The sequence below is a fragment of the Boleophthalmus pectinirostris genome, unplaced genomic scaffold (assembly GCF_026225935.1).
Source record: "Boleophthalmus pectinirostris isolate CB_2022bp ecotype Guang Dong unplaced genomic scaffold, ASM2622593v1 HiC_scaffold_18, whole genome shotgun sequence".
Lineage (NCBI taxonomy): Eukaryota > Metazoa > Chordata > Actinopteri > Gobiiformes > Gobiidae > Boleophthalmus > Boleophthalmus pectinirostris.
In genome coordinates, this window is record NW_026571133.1 from 39,902,691 (window position 1) to 39,915,884 (window position 13,194).

Below are 13,194 nucleotides of genomic sequence, written 5' to 3' on the forward strand. Positions count from 1 at the left end.
CCTGGTTTAGACCTGGTTTAGTCCTGCTTTAGTAAATGTTTAGTCCTGGTTTAGTCCTGATTTAGACCTGGTTTAATCCTGGTTTAGTCCTGGTTTAGTCCTGGTTTAGACCTGGGTTAGTCCTGATTTAGACGTGGTTCAGTCCTGGTTTAGTCCTGATTTAGACCTGGTTTAATCCTGGTTAAGTCCTGATTCAGTCCTGGTTTAGACCTGATTTAGTCCTGGTTCAGCCCTGGTTTAGTCCTGGTTTAGTTCTGGTTTAGACCTAGTTCAGTCCTGGTTTAGTCCTGGCTTAGTCCTGGTTCAGTCCTGATTTAGTCCTGGTTTAGTAATGGTTTAGTCCTGGTTTATACCTGGTTTAGTCCTGATTTAGATGTTGTTCAGTCTTGGTTTAGTCCTGATTTAGTCCTGGTTCAGCACTGGTTTAGTCCTGGTTTAGTTCTGGTTTAGACCTAGTTCAGTCCTGGTCTAGTCCTGGCTTAGTCCTGGTTAAGTCCCAGTTTAGTCCTGGTTTAGACCTAGTTCAGTCCTGATTTATTCCTGGTTAAGTCCTGGTTTAGACCTGGTTTACTCTTGGTTTAGTCCTGATTTAGACCTGGTTTAGTCCTGGTTAAGTCCTGATTCAGTCCTGGTTTAGACCTGATTTAGTCCTGGTTCAGTCCTGGTTTACACCTGGTTCAATCCTGATTTAGTCCTGGTTTAGACTTGGTTTAGTCCTGGTTCAGTACTGGTTTGAGTCTGTTTTTAGTCCTGGGTTTAGTCCTGGGTTAATAAAATCTCCACGGAGAAAAGCAGCTTTAAAGTTCATGTGGCAGATTTTTGGATTCTCTAATTTTGACTTAATTTTGTTGGATTCTAACTATTGAAAATATAAATTACAGTTTTAGAGAAATCAATAAGCAATTTGTGAAGAAAAGTTGAGAAATGCATTGAAAATTAGAAAAGTAGAGAGTTCTAAAGATACCGATGACATCACATTGAGGAGAATTATATCCAAAAGTTACCAAAATTTTACACTTAAATACTTTTTTATATACTTTGTGCACAATTTCAACAAAATAAAGGTGTTTTCTTATATTTGTATTTGTCAGATAATAATTTCTGTGTACATTAGATGAGTTTTGCTAGGTAACAGAAGTTCCCTAGTGTGATGTCACAATTTCCAACCAAGAAGTAAAATTCTTAACCTAAAAAAGCTGCGAAATTGGAAAAATGACTGTGAATGTTTTTACGTTTTTAAGCAAAAATCATAAATATAATAATTTTAACTGTGTTTTAGTAAAATGAGAATAAATCCCACAAATAAACCTGTACACATAAACCGCCTCGTCTGAATCTAGCAGCGTGAACTGTAAATATGTAAAAAGTAAATGTATGCAGTGACTAATACTGAAGGGGGATATAGTTTTATTTACTGATTGATTGAATGAATGGTTCTATTAAAGGTTGTATGGAGGATTTTTTTGTTTTGTTTCAAATTGTCAATGATAGATTATAGAGATACAATAGCCTTGTAATTATGATGACCAAAAAAAAAGAATAAAAATTCATCAACTCTGGACGTGGTGGGACCAGCTAAACATTTGCCAATAGATAAAGAGACTGCCTCGTTTTCTGTTACGTGGTTTACGTACGCCTGTCACGCAGTCCACAGACGCAAGACGCACAGACGCTGTTTACTCCACCAACGCAACAGTTCTTAGCGGCTTTTTTTGACCTATATCTTCCTCGCAGTTAGCACAAAGTTTGTTGCAATGGCGACAAGAATCCAGGAGCAGTTCGCCGCAAAAGAAAGTCCTGTTTTTGAGGTCGCTGAAAGAAGAAGACAAGGGGAAAAGCAGCGAAGCCAAACTAAGGTGATTCTTGGAGATTCATTCCAGCGATGGCGCGACTGAAGCAGACGCAGGGTCTAAAGACTGACGCACTGGTCGCCAAATTACTCCTGGACAGGTCACTTCTACTTATTATGAAAACGTACTCTATTTCCAAGAGCTAGACAAATGTTTTTCATGACACGAATGCGATATCCTATGTCTGAAAACGTAATTTTCAATGCAAAGAAAGAGTCCGCTTGCTGCTGCGTGTTGTAGTAGTAGCTTCATTCGCACGGAATCTCCACGCACCCTTCTCTGCACCCCTTCCTGCTCCTCTTCCCGCTCCCCGTCCCGCTCTTCCCCCTGCTCCTCACTTCTCCACCTTGCCTAACCAACACTGTAGTTAGTTGTTTACAAGTCATGTGCAGCGATGAGGACTTGTTTTCTAGAAACAAACCTGTTTCTGGTGTAAGGAGGAGGCGGGAGGAGGCTCATTCCTTTCTCATTCCTTGGAAAATCCTCTATACAACCTTTAAAGGTGCACTGTGTAACATTTCTAGTGGAGGGATCGCCATCTGCTTGTCTCCATGGAGATGTCGTTGCTTTGTCTGGAATGTCCTGGTGTGGCATTAAATGTATCCATCTTGCATTTACTTAACATGTTTTTTTATTGACTTAAAAATTTGCATTCTTACTGGGAGTGGGCTCGCCTCTCCACAGATCTGTAACTTACCTGCTGTCTCCAGAGAGATAAATAAGTGTAATGTCATACTGTGGAACATTCCAGGCATTAACTCCATGGAGAGAAGCTGGTGATGGATCCTCCGCCAAAAGCTCCACAGTGCACCTTTACTGCACATTGTGTTTTATTGGCCTGTGTGCCAGCAGAGCGGTCAGCTGCTGCTGTGGACACTTCACTCACACACTGAGCAGATTTTGGAACTTTTAACATCACACCATGGGATTTTACCCCATTAAAAAGTACAACATGTGCAGTTCAAAGGACACAAGTAGGGACCGTTCGATTTTGTGAAATGAGCTGTTTGTTTTTCCTGTATCCATGGAGACTGTGCAAAATCTAGCTGTGGACATTTGAGATGCTACAGGTTTTTTACACCATGATGACAAATGTGACAGATCTTCCAGAGGAAATACTTGGAGAGAATGGACCATTTTGTCCAAAGCAGAGTGAGGTCTTTCCTGTTGTGTTCACCTGGCTCCTCCTGGACACTGCTGTGATGCTGCAGGACACAGAGGAGTGTCACTCTTCCTCTTTCCAAACTGACCTGACACAGATCTGCTGACCCAACCTGACCAGTCGTCCTGTTGAACTGACCTCACACCTTTGACACAAACACCACTGACACACACAGTGTGAATGTTGCACCAAAACTAACTCCAACACTTTAAACAGTTTCAACAGTTTAAACAGTTTCAACAGTTTAAACAGTTTCAACAGTTTCAACAGTTTAAACAGTTTCAACAGTTTCAACAGTTTCAACAGTTTACTGCAGCAAAACTTTCATTTTCCTCAGAATTAATAAGGTCTCTCGCTTTCTCTCTCTCTCCCCTTCTCTGTCTCGCTCGCTCTCGCTCTCTCTCTCTCTCGCTCTCTCTCTCTCTCTTCTCTCTGTCTCTCTCTCTCTCTCTCTGGGCAGGGTTTAATGCTCAGGTGTTTGTGTGTGGGCTCAGGTACTCTGTGAGGAAGTAGGAGGGGCCAGCTCCTGAGCTTCCTGATAGGACAGGCCAAGATGTCTGTGTACCTGAGCAGGAGGAGGCTGCAGACTCAGAGCTGGTCAGTGTGAGACATCTGTTTGTTAGGATGGTGCAGGCCAGGCTCAGGCTGGAGTTTGGCCTCTACTCCATGAACAACGATGAGGAAGGATTTGAGGAGCGCTGGGGCTTTGGGGGGGTGTTGGCCTCTGTTAAGGAGGGGCACCTCTGTTTTGGACCCCTGTTTTTGTAAATATTGAAATAGTGTAATAGTGTAAATAATGTAAATAGTATGTGTAAGTAATGTCAATATTTTTATGTAAATAGCACGAGGTGTGGATGCAATTTAGTGTAAATGTTTTTGACAACACAATAAAGGTCTGTTAAAAATCAAAAAATCAAAATCAAATCTCTCTCTCTCTCTCTCCCCCTTCTCTGTCTCGCTCGCTCTCTCTCTCTCTCGCTCTCTCTCTCTCTCTCTCTCTCTCTCTCTCACTTTCTCTCGCTCTCTCTCTCTCTCACTTTCTCTCTCTCTCTCTCTCTCTCTCTCTCCCCTTCTCTGTCTCGCTCGCTCTCTCTCTCTCTCTTTCTCTCGCTCTCTCTCTCTCTCGCTTTCTCTCTCTCTCTCTCTCTCTCCCCTTCTCTGTCTCGCTCTCTCTCTCTCTCTCTCACTTTCTCTCGCTCTCTCTCTCTCTCTCGCTTTCTCTCTCTCTCTCTCTCTCTCTCTCCCCTTCTCTGTCTCGCTCGCTCTCTCTCTCTCTCGCTTTCTCTCTCTCTCTCTCTCTCTCCCCTTCTCTGTCTCTCTCTCTCTCTCTCTCTCTCTCACTTTCTCTCGCTCCTCTCCTCTCTCTCACTTTCTCTCTCTCTCTCTCTCTCTCACTTTCTCTCACTCTCTCTCTCTCTCTCTCACTCACTTTCTCTCTCTCTGTCTCTCACTTTCTCTCTGTCTCTCTCTCTCGCTTTCTCTCACTTTCTCTCTCTGTCTCTCACTTTCTCTCGCTCTCTGTCTCTCTCTCTCTCTCGCTTTCTCTATTTCTCTCTCTCTCTCTTTCTCTCTCTCTCTCTCTCTCTCTGTCTCACTTTCTCTCGCTCGCTCACTCACTTTCTCTCTCTCTCTCTTTCTCTCTCTCTCGCTTTCTCGCTCACTTTCTCTCTCTCTCTTTCTCTCTGTCTCTCTCTCTCGCTTTCTCTCACTCACTTTCTCACTCTCTCTCGCTCTCTCTCTCTTTTCTCTCTGTCTCTCTCTCTCACTTTCTCTCGGTCTCTCTCTCTCGCTTTCTCTATTTCTCTCTCTCTCTCTCTCGCTTTCTCTTGCACTCTGTCTCTCTCTCTCGCTTTCTCTCGCTCGCTCACTCACTTTCTCTCTCTCTCTCTCTCGCTTTCTCTCTGTCTCTCTCTCTCTCTCTCTCTCGCTTTCTCTCTCTCTCTGTCTCTCTCTCTCTCTCTCTCTGTCTCTCTCTCTCTCTCGCTTTCTCTCTCTCTCTCTCTCTCTCTCTGTCTCTCTCTCTTTTTCTCTCTCTCTCTCTCTCTGTCTCTCTCTCTCTTTGTCAAAACAAAATCCCCTCCACTCAATACCAAATCCAAATGACTATTACCTTGTGAAATCTTTTTTTACTATGAAACAGTCATTGATTTCGGAGAAAAAATAAAATTCTGTTCATTTTATGACCCATCCTATCTAACAGTTTTAATTCAATCTATAATGGAGGCAAAGGTTCAGCGGGGGGTAACTGTAGCTCAGTTGGTAGAGTGTTTGTCCACTGACCCCAAGGTTGGTGGTTTGAATCCTGATTGCGACATAAGCATCTTTGGTTTGATGATCAGATGAATGCTGCTGTTGTGTTCTTGGGCAAGATCCTTAAAGGCCCTTGTGAGCTTTAAGCCACGTTAGAATGTTTTTACCTCATCAGAATCATATTGTATCTGGAGTTGTGTTTTGTTTCATTTTGAGATGCATCATCTCCAAGGCTCAAAATGCTCTGTTCCAATTTGTGATGTCATGGAGCTGTCATTTTCAATTGCTACCATTTACCTTTTGTTTCCGTGGCAATTCCAAATCTGAAATTACCCAAATGATTTTAATGAAGGTGTATGCAGGGTTTGTGATGAACCAAAACAACTGCGCGATCGTTTCTGTTGAGAAAACAGCAGGGTCTGGTCAAGTGGTAACAGAGGGAAACAGGGGCCGATTTTTGACATTCAAATGTCTCTTATTCAGAAACTAGAGGGACTATTGAAATAAGTAAAGTATCAGAATGTAGGAAAGAGTTACACTCCAACAGGGTCAAGTTAAACCTGTGATATTCTTTCAAGTTGTTGACAAAAAATTTAAAAACTCATGTCGGTAACGGAGGGAATGAAATATGCAGCACTTTTTGGGCAATAAATCCAAACAGTGATAACTCTTGGTTCTCACATACATATCCTTAACAAACTGGTTTGAATATTTGCTTCATATAGTTTTCTACCATATGGTACAAGATTAGGTTGAAAAACCTCTTACTTTTTGAGTCATGAGATTTTTTTTTAAGAAAGGTCATGGTAACGGAGGGAAAAGTAATGGAGGGAAAATTGTGCAAACAAGTAGAAGGTGCAGGATTTTACATCATTTGTCATCTTTTTTCTTCCAAATACTTTAATATTACTTCAAAATGAAAGGAAACTATTTCTATAAAATATGTCAGTCCTTCCAAGCAAATTTTTATTATTTTAAATACTTTTTTTTTTTTTTTAATCATGTACCTTCATCAACAGTTCAAAGATGGAATAACACAAGATATGATGAAATACATCCATTTATTTACATGATTTGCAGGTCTTTGAAATTTGGGAAATAATTTTGTTCCATGTTTCATACATGGTCTGTTTAAAACGTATGGAACTTTAGAACCAAAAATGGTACAGAAAAAAGGTCAACAGTTTCATAAACTAGAGTACATATGTATCTGTTCAATACATTTTTATATCAGTTCATTAACTTGAATTTTTGGCCTTGCTGTTTACTTCTGCTTGACCGGGCCCAGTATTAGAATATAAAACATGAACCCTTTAACCTACATTGTCCTCAGTGAATATGTGTGTGAATGGATGAGCGGTTCATTGATGTAAAGAAATATAAAGGGCTTTGAGTGCCTTGAAGATGTAAAATCTCTATATAAAAATGTGACAAAGCTCATTAAGTATTTCAATTTGCTTAAGTCCCTGCACTCAACCATATAGAGAATAGAGAAATACACTAAAATACACACATTTCCTGCTTTTGGACATTTTAATTTACCCCCTGCTTTTTCTACACTTTCTATAGCTTCTCTTTGCCACTTCGCTTCTTCGCACGAGGTGGTCCTTACAATGTAAAGTTAATTGCGGGCCCCGGTGGCTTGATAAGAGTACAATGGGTTTGTGACAGAGTGAGCAAAGCAAATTAGGCCAGGCAATTAGGAGGATGATAGAGGCCCCGGCGCTCACAGATAGCTCCGAGGGGCCGAGGTGGAGAGCCGGTCGCCATTGTGGGACCGAGATTAAAACAGCACCTACTGCGGCTCCGTGTTAATTAAAACTGCAATAATTAAAAGCCACATGTTCGTTTGAATGGGCCCTCCTACAGTCTGTGGCAAAGGCTGTTTACTACTACGATGAGAGAGTACAAGAGCGGTTATGAAGTGGTAAGAATAATAATACTGCCAAATGCAAAATCGTGTACTCAGGAGGTAAATTTGTTTAGAAATGCGTGTCTTAGAAATCCCCAAACAAGTGTGATTAGGAAGTAGTACGTCTAAAATAGAATATATTCATATGAAAAAACATCTATTTTCTTCATTATTTGTCTCCAAAACTAAAATGGAAAAACAGATAATGATTAATTTTTTTCAATTTTCTATTTTGTGTTTAAATGAATAGAAATTTTAAAAATGGATAACGGCTGTTTCTCGTTTCAGACTTTTGCGCCACATATGGACTGAACCAGGACTAAAACAAATCTGGGACCAGACCAGAACCAGACCGGGACTGAGACCAGGACTTAGACCAAGACTGAGACACCAGACCAGAACTCAGACCAGGATTGAGACCGGGAACAGGACCAGGGCTGAGACCGGGACTGAGACTGGGAACAGACCAGGACTGAAAACGGTTTAGTCCTGGTTTAGTCCTGGTTTAGTCCTGGTTTAGTCCTGTTTTAGTCCTGGTTCAGTTCGTATGTGGTGCAAGTCCGGCATCGCAATTTAAGTCACGGCCATTATCCGTATTTTTCATTACTCATTTAAACACAAAATTGAAAAACTGACAAAATGAATTGTTATCTGTATTTTAATTTTGGTTTTAGGGATAAATAATGAAGAAAACGAATGATACATGGATTATACACCTTCACTAGAATCATTTGGATTATTTCAGATCTAGAATTAACAATCATTCATCATCATAATGTGGAACAAAGCATTTTCAGAGTTGGAGATGTAGACAGACTAATAATAAATGATTACTAAAACATGTCTGAATGAAACAAAACACAACTCCAGGTCTGTTTATGAGGAGGTCAAAATTTGGGGGATATAGGATCTTTAAAATAGAGTGGCTGGCAGAGCAGATAGCCCATAGCCAGATGGTCACCGGGTCAGTTTCTAATGTTCTTAAGTGTAACTGTTCTTCCTGTGTCTGAATGAGTTTCCACTGGGTCTTTTGATTTCCTCTATCAAACTAAAACATGCCCAAAAACATGAACCACATGACAGCAATGAAGACATATTTGTATCTCTGTCAGATTGGAATCAAACTACTAAACCTGGTATTACTACCCTTTTTCTATTACGTTTTTCAATGTATTTTGAGCAATAAAACTATTTTCTGATCTTTTGAATTTTTCTGACTATAAGTCGCACTTTTTTTCATGGTTTGGGTGTTTCCTGCGACTTATACTCCGGGCCAACTTATATATTAAAATTTTCACACTGGCAGCTGCGAGAGGCTCTAGGCTTGTGTGTCAGTATCTGCTGCTCCTGTTCCTCCTGTACCACTGTCACTTGGCTCTACTGCACATGTCTCCTGCAGAAAGAGCCTCTGTCTTGTCTGTATCATGTCAATCGATTGCACCATTACTTCTGTAACGCTGAAAATTCAAAATCTAAACAAACTTATAAAGACAACTGAGAAGACTGAACACAAATGCCCTCAAAAGAAAATAATATTTTGCAGATTGCAAGCCACAAGTAGAGAAATGTGCAGCTGAAAACAGTAATCGTGCAGCAGAAACAAAGTTTGGGTTGAGCGAGAAACTTGTGACACTGGGAGGGTGTAACATGCAACTTTCCTGGAAGTCACTGGATGGATGGTCAAAACCTGGACTTCAGTGACACCGAAACCATCCTGTTGAGATTCAGAAAGGCCTGAATCATTCTAACTGGAACTGATGTTGAGTCTGACGACAGCTACACAGAAGAGAAAGTGGTGCGCAGTTTACCTCCAGAGGTTGTGGAGTTGCTCAGAAGTGACACCGAGGATGAAGAATTGAATGGATTTAGTGATTTGGAGTGAGATGGAGAGTTTGGTAAACTTGTTCTGTTCTGTTGTTTATGTTATAGTTTATCTGATGAACTGTTCATATGTGACGTTAACAGTCTGTTGTTCTCTGTTCTATTGTTTTTACTAGAACTTGCCTTTCAAGTTGAAATGTTCCTGGTCTCTGATTTTTAAAAATAAATTTCCCCAAAAAAGTGCAATATGTTTTTTTTCTTCTTCATTACACATTTTTTTAGCTGGTGCAATTTATTCTGTAATGTTTTCTCATCAAAAATGTATGTGTTTTGTTTCATTCACACATGTTTAACACACAAACCCTGCATATCTGTTTCTCCTTATGATGTGCTCCACCTTCTCTAGATTTTTTTTTTTGATAATTTCAGCTCTGAAATTGACAATCTAAACAAAAGATAAAAGGGAGCTGTTAACTTCCTAAGGTGGAACAGTGCATTCTCAGCTTTGGAGATGTACACAAACAGATTAATAATAATAAAAGCTTACTCAAACGTGTGAATGAAACACAACTCCTGGTCTGTTTTTAATGAGGTAACCATGTTATAACATGATTTAAAGCTCACAAGAGTCAATTTTGTGTAATACAGATACATACATAATACAGTTTAAGGCCATGCTGTGGACAATTTCATGTACAGCAATAACATTTTAATGGACCAAGCAGGTGACAACTCCTAAAAAGGAACCAAAGGAGGTGCCTTGATACATACAATAGATTTTTTAACCATGTTATAATTAGGGGTGTCAAATTATCGCGTTAATTGCGATTAATTAATTACAGTCATATTTAGCGCGTTATGTTTTTTAATCGCGTTGATCTCATTTTTAATCTCTAACTTTAGTGTTTCTGTATGTGAGTTTCTTTATTATAAAACCTGTTTTTATGTGTTGTTGGGACAACAACACACACACACACACACAAAACACATTTATACATTTTATTTCGGTAATTCCACTCATTGCCGGAAAGCCACACAAAACGCGTGCAGTAACAGCGATGTAAACGTCACGTTAACGTTGGTGGCGTCAGTCACACAATGGACGAGGTGGAAGAGCCAGTAGAACAGAGCAGCAGTGCACAGGTAAAAACACATTCGTGTCTTGGAAATTATTCTCCCGACGTGAAATATAAAAGAAAATAACAAATATAAAATCGCCTGAAAAACAACCTGCATAGGACTCATGATGTCTGCACTACTGTCCTATAGTGACCTGCCACATGAGGGGACACGCACACACACACACACACACACACACAACACACACAAACACACACACAACACAACACACAAACACAAACACACACAAACACACACCTTCATCATCGTCATTAACCTGAGAACGCGCGGACCACGTTTCCTTCCGTAGTTACTGCGCGGACATCGCTGTCCTCCCGTGAGCCGCGTGTGGATCGTGTTTTCTCGCGTACGCGGCGTAAACCGCGCTTCCTCCTGTGAGCCTCTAAACCAGAACTAACACCAAGACTAAAACCAGGACTAAACCAGGACTAAACCAGGACTAAAACCAGGACTAAACCAGGACTAAACCAGGACTAAACCAGAACTAAAACCAGAACTAAAACCAGGACTAAACCAGGACTAAACCAGGACTAAACCAGGACTAAACCAGAACTAACACCAGGACTAAAACCAGGATTAATCCATTCCAGGACTAAAACCAGGTCTAAAACCAGTGATCTCATATATAAAGCATTTCTCTATCAATAATATTTTTAATATGGTTAAGGAAAGACTGGACTTTTTATTGTCTTTAACAAAAGTTATTATGTTCAGATTTCCTCGTCTTTGCTACTTTACAACAAACAGTTTCTTATTCATGGAGACTTGGGCTCAACAGCCAAATTGGAGAGATTTGTTAAACAATAAATGACTTTATAAAGTCACTTTTTAAAATCTATATTAGTCTTTTGATCTGCCACAATAATGTAATAATGAATTGAAATGAAAATACCTCAAATTGAAGGCTTTTCTCAGCAATTTTTAGGTGAGATTAAAATGAGATTAATTAATTACAGATCATAATTAATTAATCTCTCAATTTTTTTAATCGCATGACAGCACTAGTTATAATGTTGTTACCTCCTCAAAGTGTGAGAATGAAACCAAACAGAACTCCAGGTATTCTTTAAACAGAGAGTTACCCTTACTGGGAAATGTAAAAGTGGGCAAGGTACAAAGATGGTGGTCGAAACACGTTGGCGTCCCTTCATGCAATAAAGGACTTTTAATATATTCAGTCGGAGTGCCTCGGGTTTGTAAATTGCCCACTTTAACATCTTCCAGTAAGGGTAACTTTCTGTTTAAAGAATACCTGGAGTTTTATTTGGTTTCATTCTCACACTTTGACGAGGTAACAACATTATAACATGGTTCAAAAGAATGTATGTATTATGGCACCTCCTTTGGTTCCATTTTAGGAGTTGTCACCTGCTTGGTCCTTTAAAATGTTATTGCTGTACATGAAATTGTCCACAGCATGGCCTTAAACTGTATTATGTATGTATCTGTATTACGCAAAATTGACTCTTGTGAGCTTTAAATCATGTTATAACATGGTTACATCATTAAAACAGACCTGAAGTTGTGTTACATTATTATTATAAATCTGTCTGTGTACATCTCCAAAGCAGAGAATGCACTGTTCCACCTTAGAAGTTTCTTTTAGCTTTTGTTTAGATTGTCAATTCCAGAGATGAAATTATCCAAATAAATCTAGAGAAGGTGGAGCACATCATAAGGAGAAACAGATATACAGGGTTTGTGCGCTAAACATGCGTGAATGAAACAAACACAACTCTTGGAATATTTTTTAATGAGAAAACATTATAAAATACCGTATTTTCTGGACTATAAAAATGTGTAATGAAGAAGAAAAAACATATATAGGTTGCACTTTCTGGGGAAAATTTAACCCTTGTAGACCACCTGTACTGCTATTTTTAACTCTTTCATGACCCAATGAAGCGCTCTACCTCTTTTTCTTCATCTGACAACTCCAGGTATGTTTATGATGAGGAAACAAATATAACATAGATCAGAAAATAACTACACTTTAATAATCAAATTCTGAAACTATTGTAATAAATACACGAATACACGTTCTGACATAGAAAAAACAAACAAAAAGTCCTCTCTATTCTCAACGTGGCGTATTCCCAGTACACTGATACAGCACAAAAAGATCTGTTTCCCTTTCACTGTTTCCCATTGTGGAGGAAAGTAACACATTATTGTCATTTTGCACCTACAGCACCCCAGCGGCTCTGAGCTGATAGACAGAGAGATCTCAGGGCTCCAGTGTACCGAGGAGAGCAACTCTGCGGCGGAATGCAGAATACAAAAAACACACACAAAGAAATAAAAAGGATTCATACATTGGTCTAACTTAAGGTCAAACGCAATTGATCTCTGAGTTAATCACAGGGTCTACATAAATGTCTTCACCACGTTACTTCCTCTGCCGTCAAAAGGTCCATGTCACGTCCACATTTTGGGTTGAAAAATGAAAAAAGTGAAATGAACGTGGGCGTGAACGGTCGTCAACTTCACACGAATGTCCAAAAATTATTTTCAGTGCAATCCAAAAACTGAAATCTAGCCAAGTTAAGAAAGTTTTTATCATGATTTGAGTAAATTTCCCTTGACAAGTAAAACGATCGACTAATGGAAGAAGACTTTTTAAACTTAAAATATGAAAATACATCGTGCTGCACTTAAGATAAGAAACAAAATCTAATGTAGCTTGAAAAGATAAACACACTTACGCCACTGGTCGATAATTATACTTGTCAAGCTGAATCTGCTCAGATAAAGTCAAAATGTTCTTAATTTAAGTCATTTTAACTTAGCTAAATATTGCTTTTTGCAGTGTGATTCTATGGCTTAGTCAGCAGCAGAAGGGACGCCAATGACCTGTGGTTTGGTGGTTGTGGCTTCAGATGATTCACAGAAAACGACCGACCGACCGACTGGACCCCAACGTTAATCATATGGGAAGTAAATACTGTTAATTAGTGATGGGCAAATGAGTCGGAGCTCCGGAGCACGTCTCGTTCTTTTTGAAACAAATTGCTCCGAAGCACTGCCTCGGAGCGGGGTCGGCCTTATCATCAGAAGAG

At 39.7% G+C, this 13,194-nt stretch overlaps 1 protein-coding gene across 1 annotated transcript in view; it reads right to left on the reverse strand.

The window, feature by feature from the left end:
* Positions 1 to 13,194, reverse strand: part of lrrtm4l1 (leucine rich repeat transmembrane neuronal 4 like 1) — a 224,007-nt gene that overhangs the window by 325 nt on the left and 210,488 nt on the right. The gene's annotated exons all lie outside the window — the stretch shown is intronic.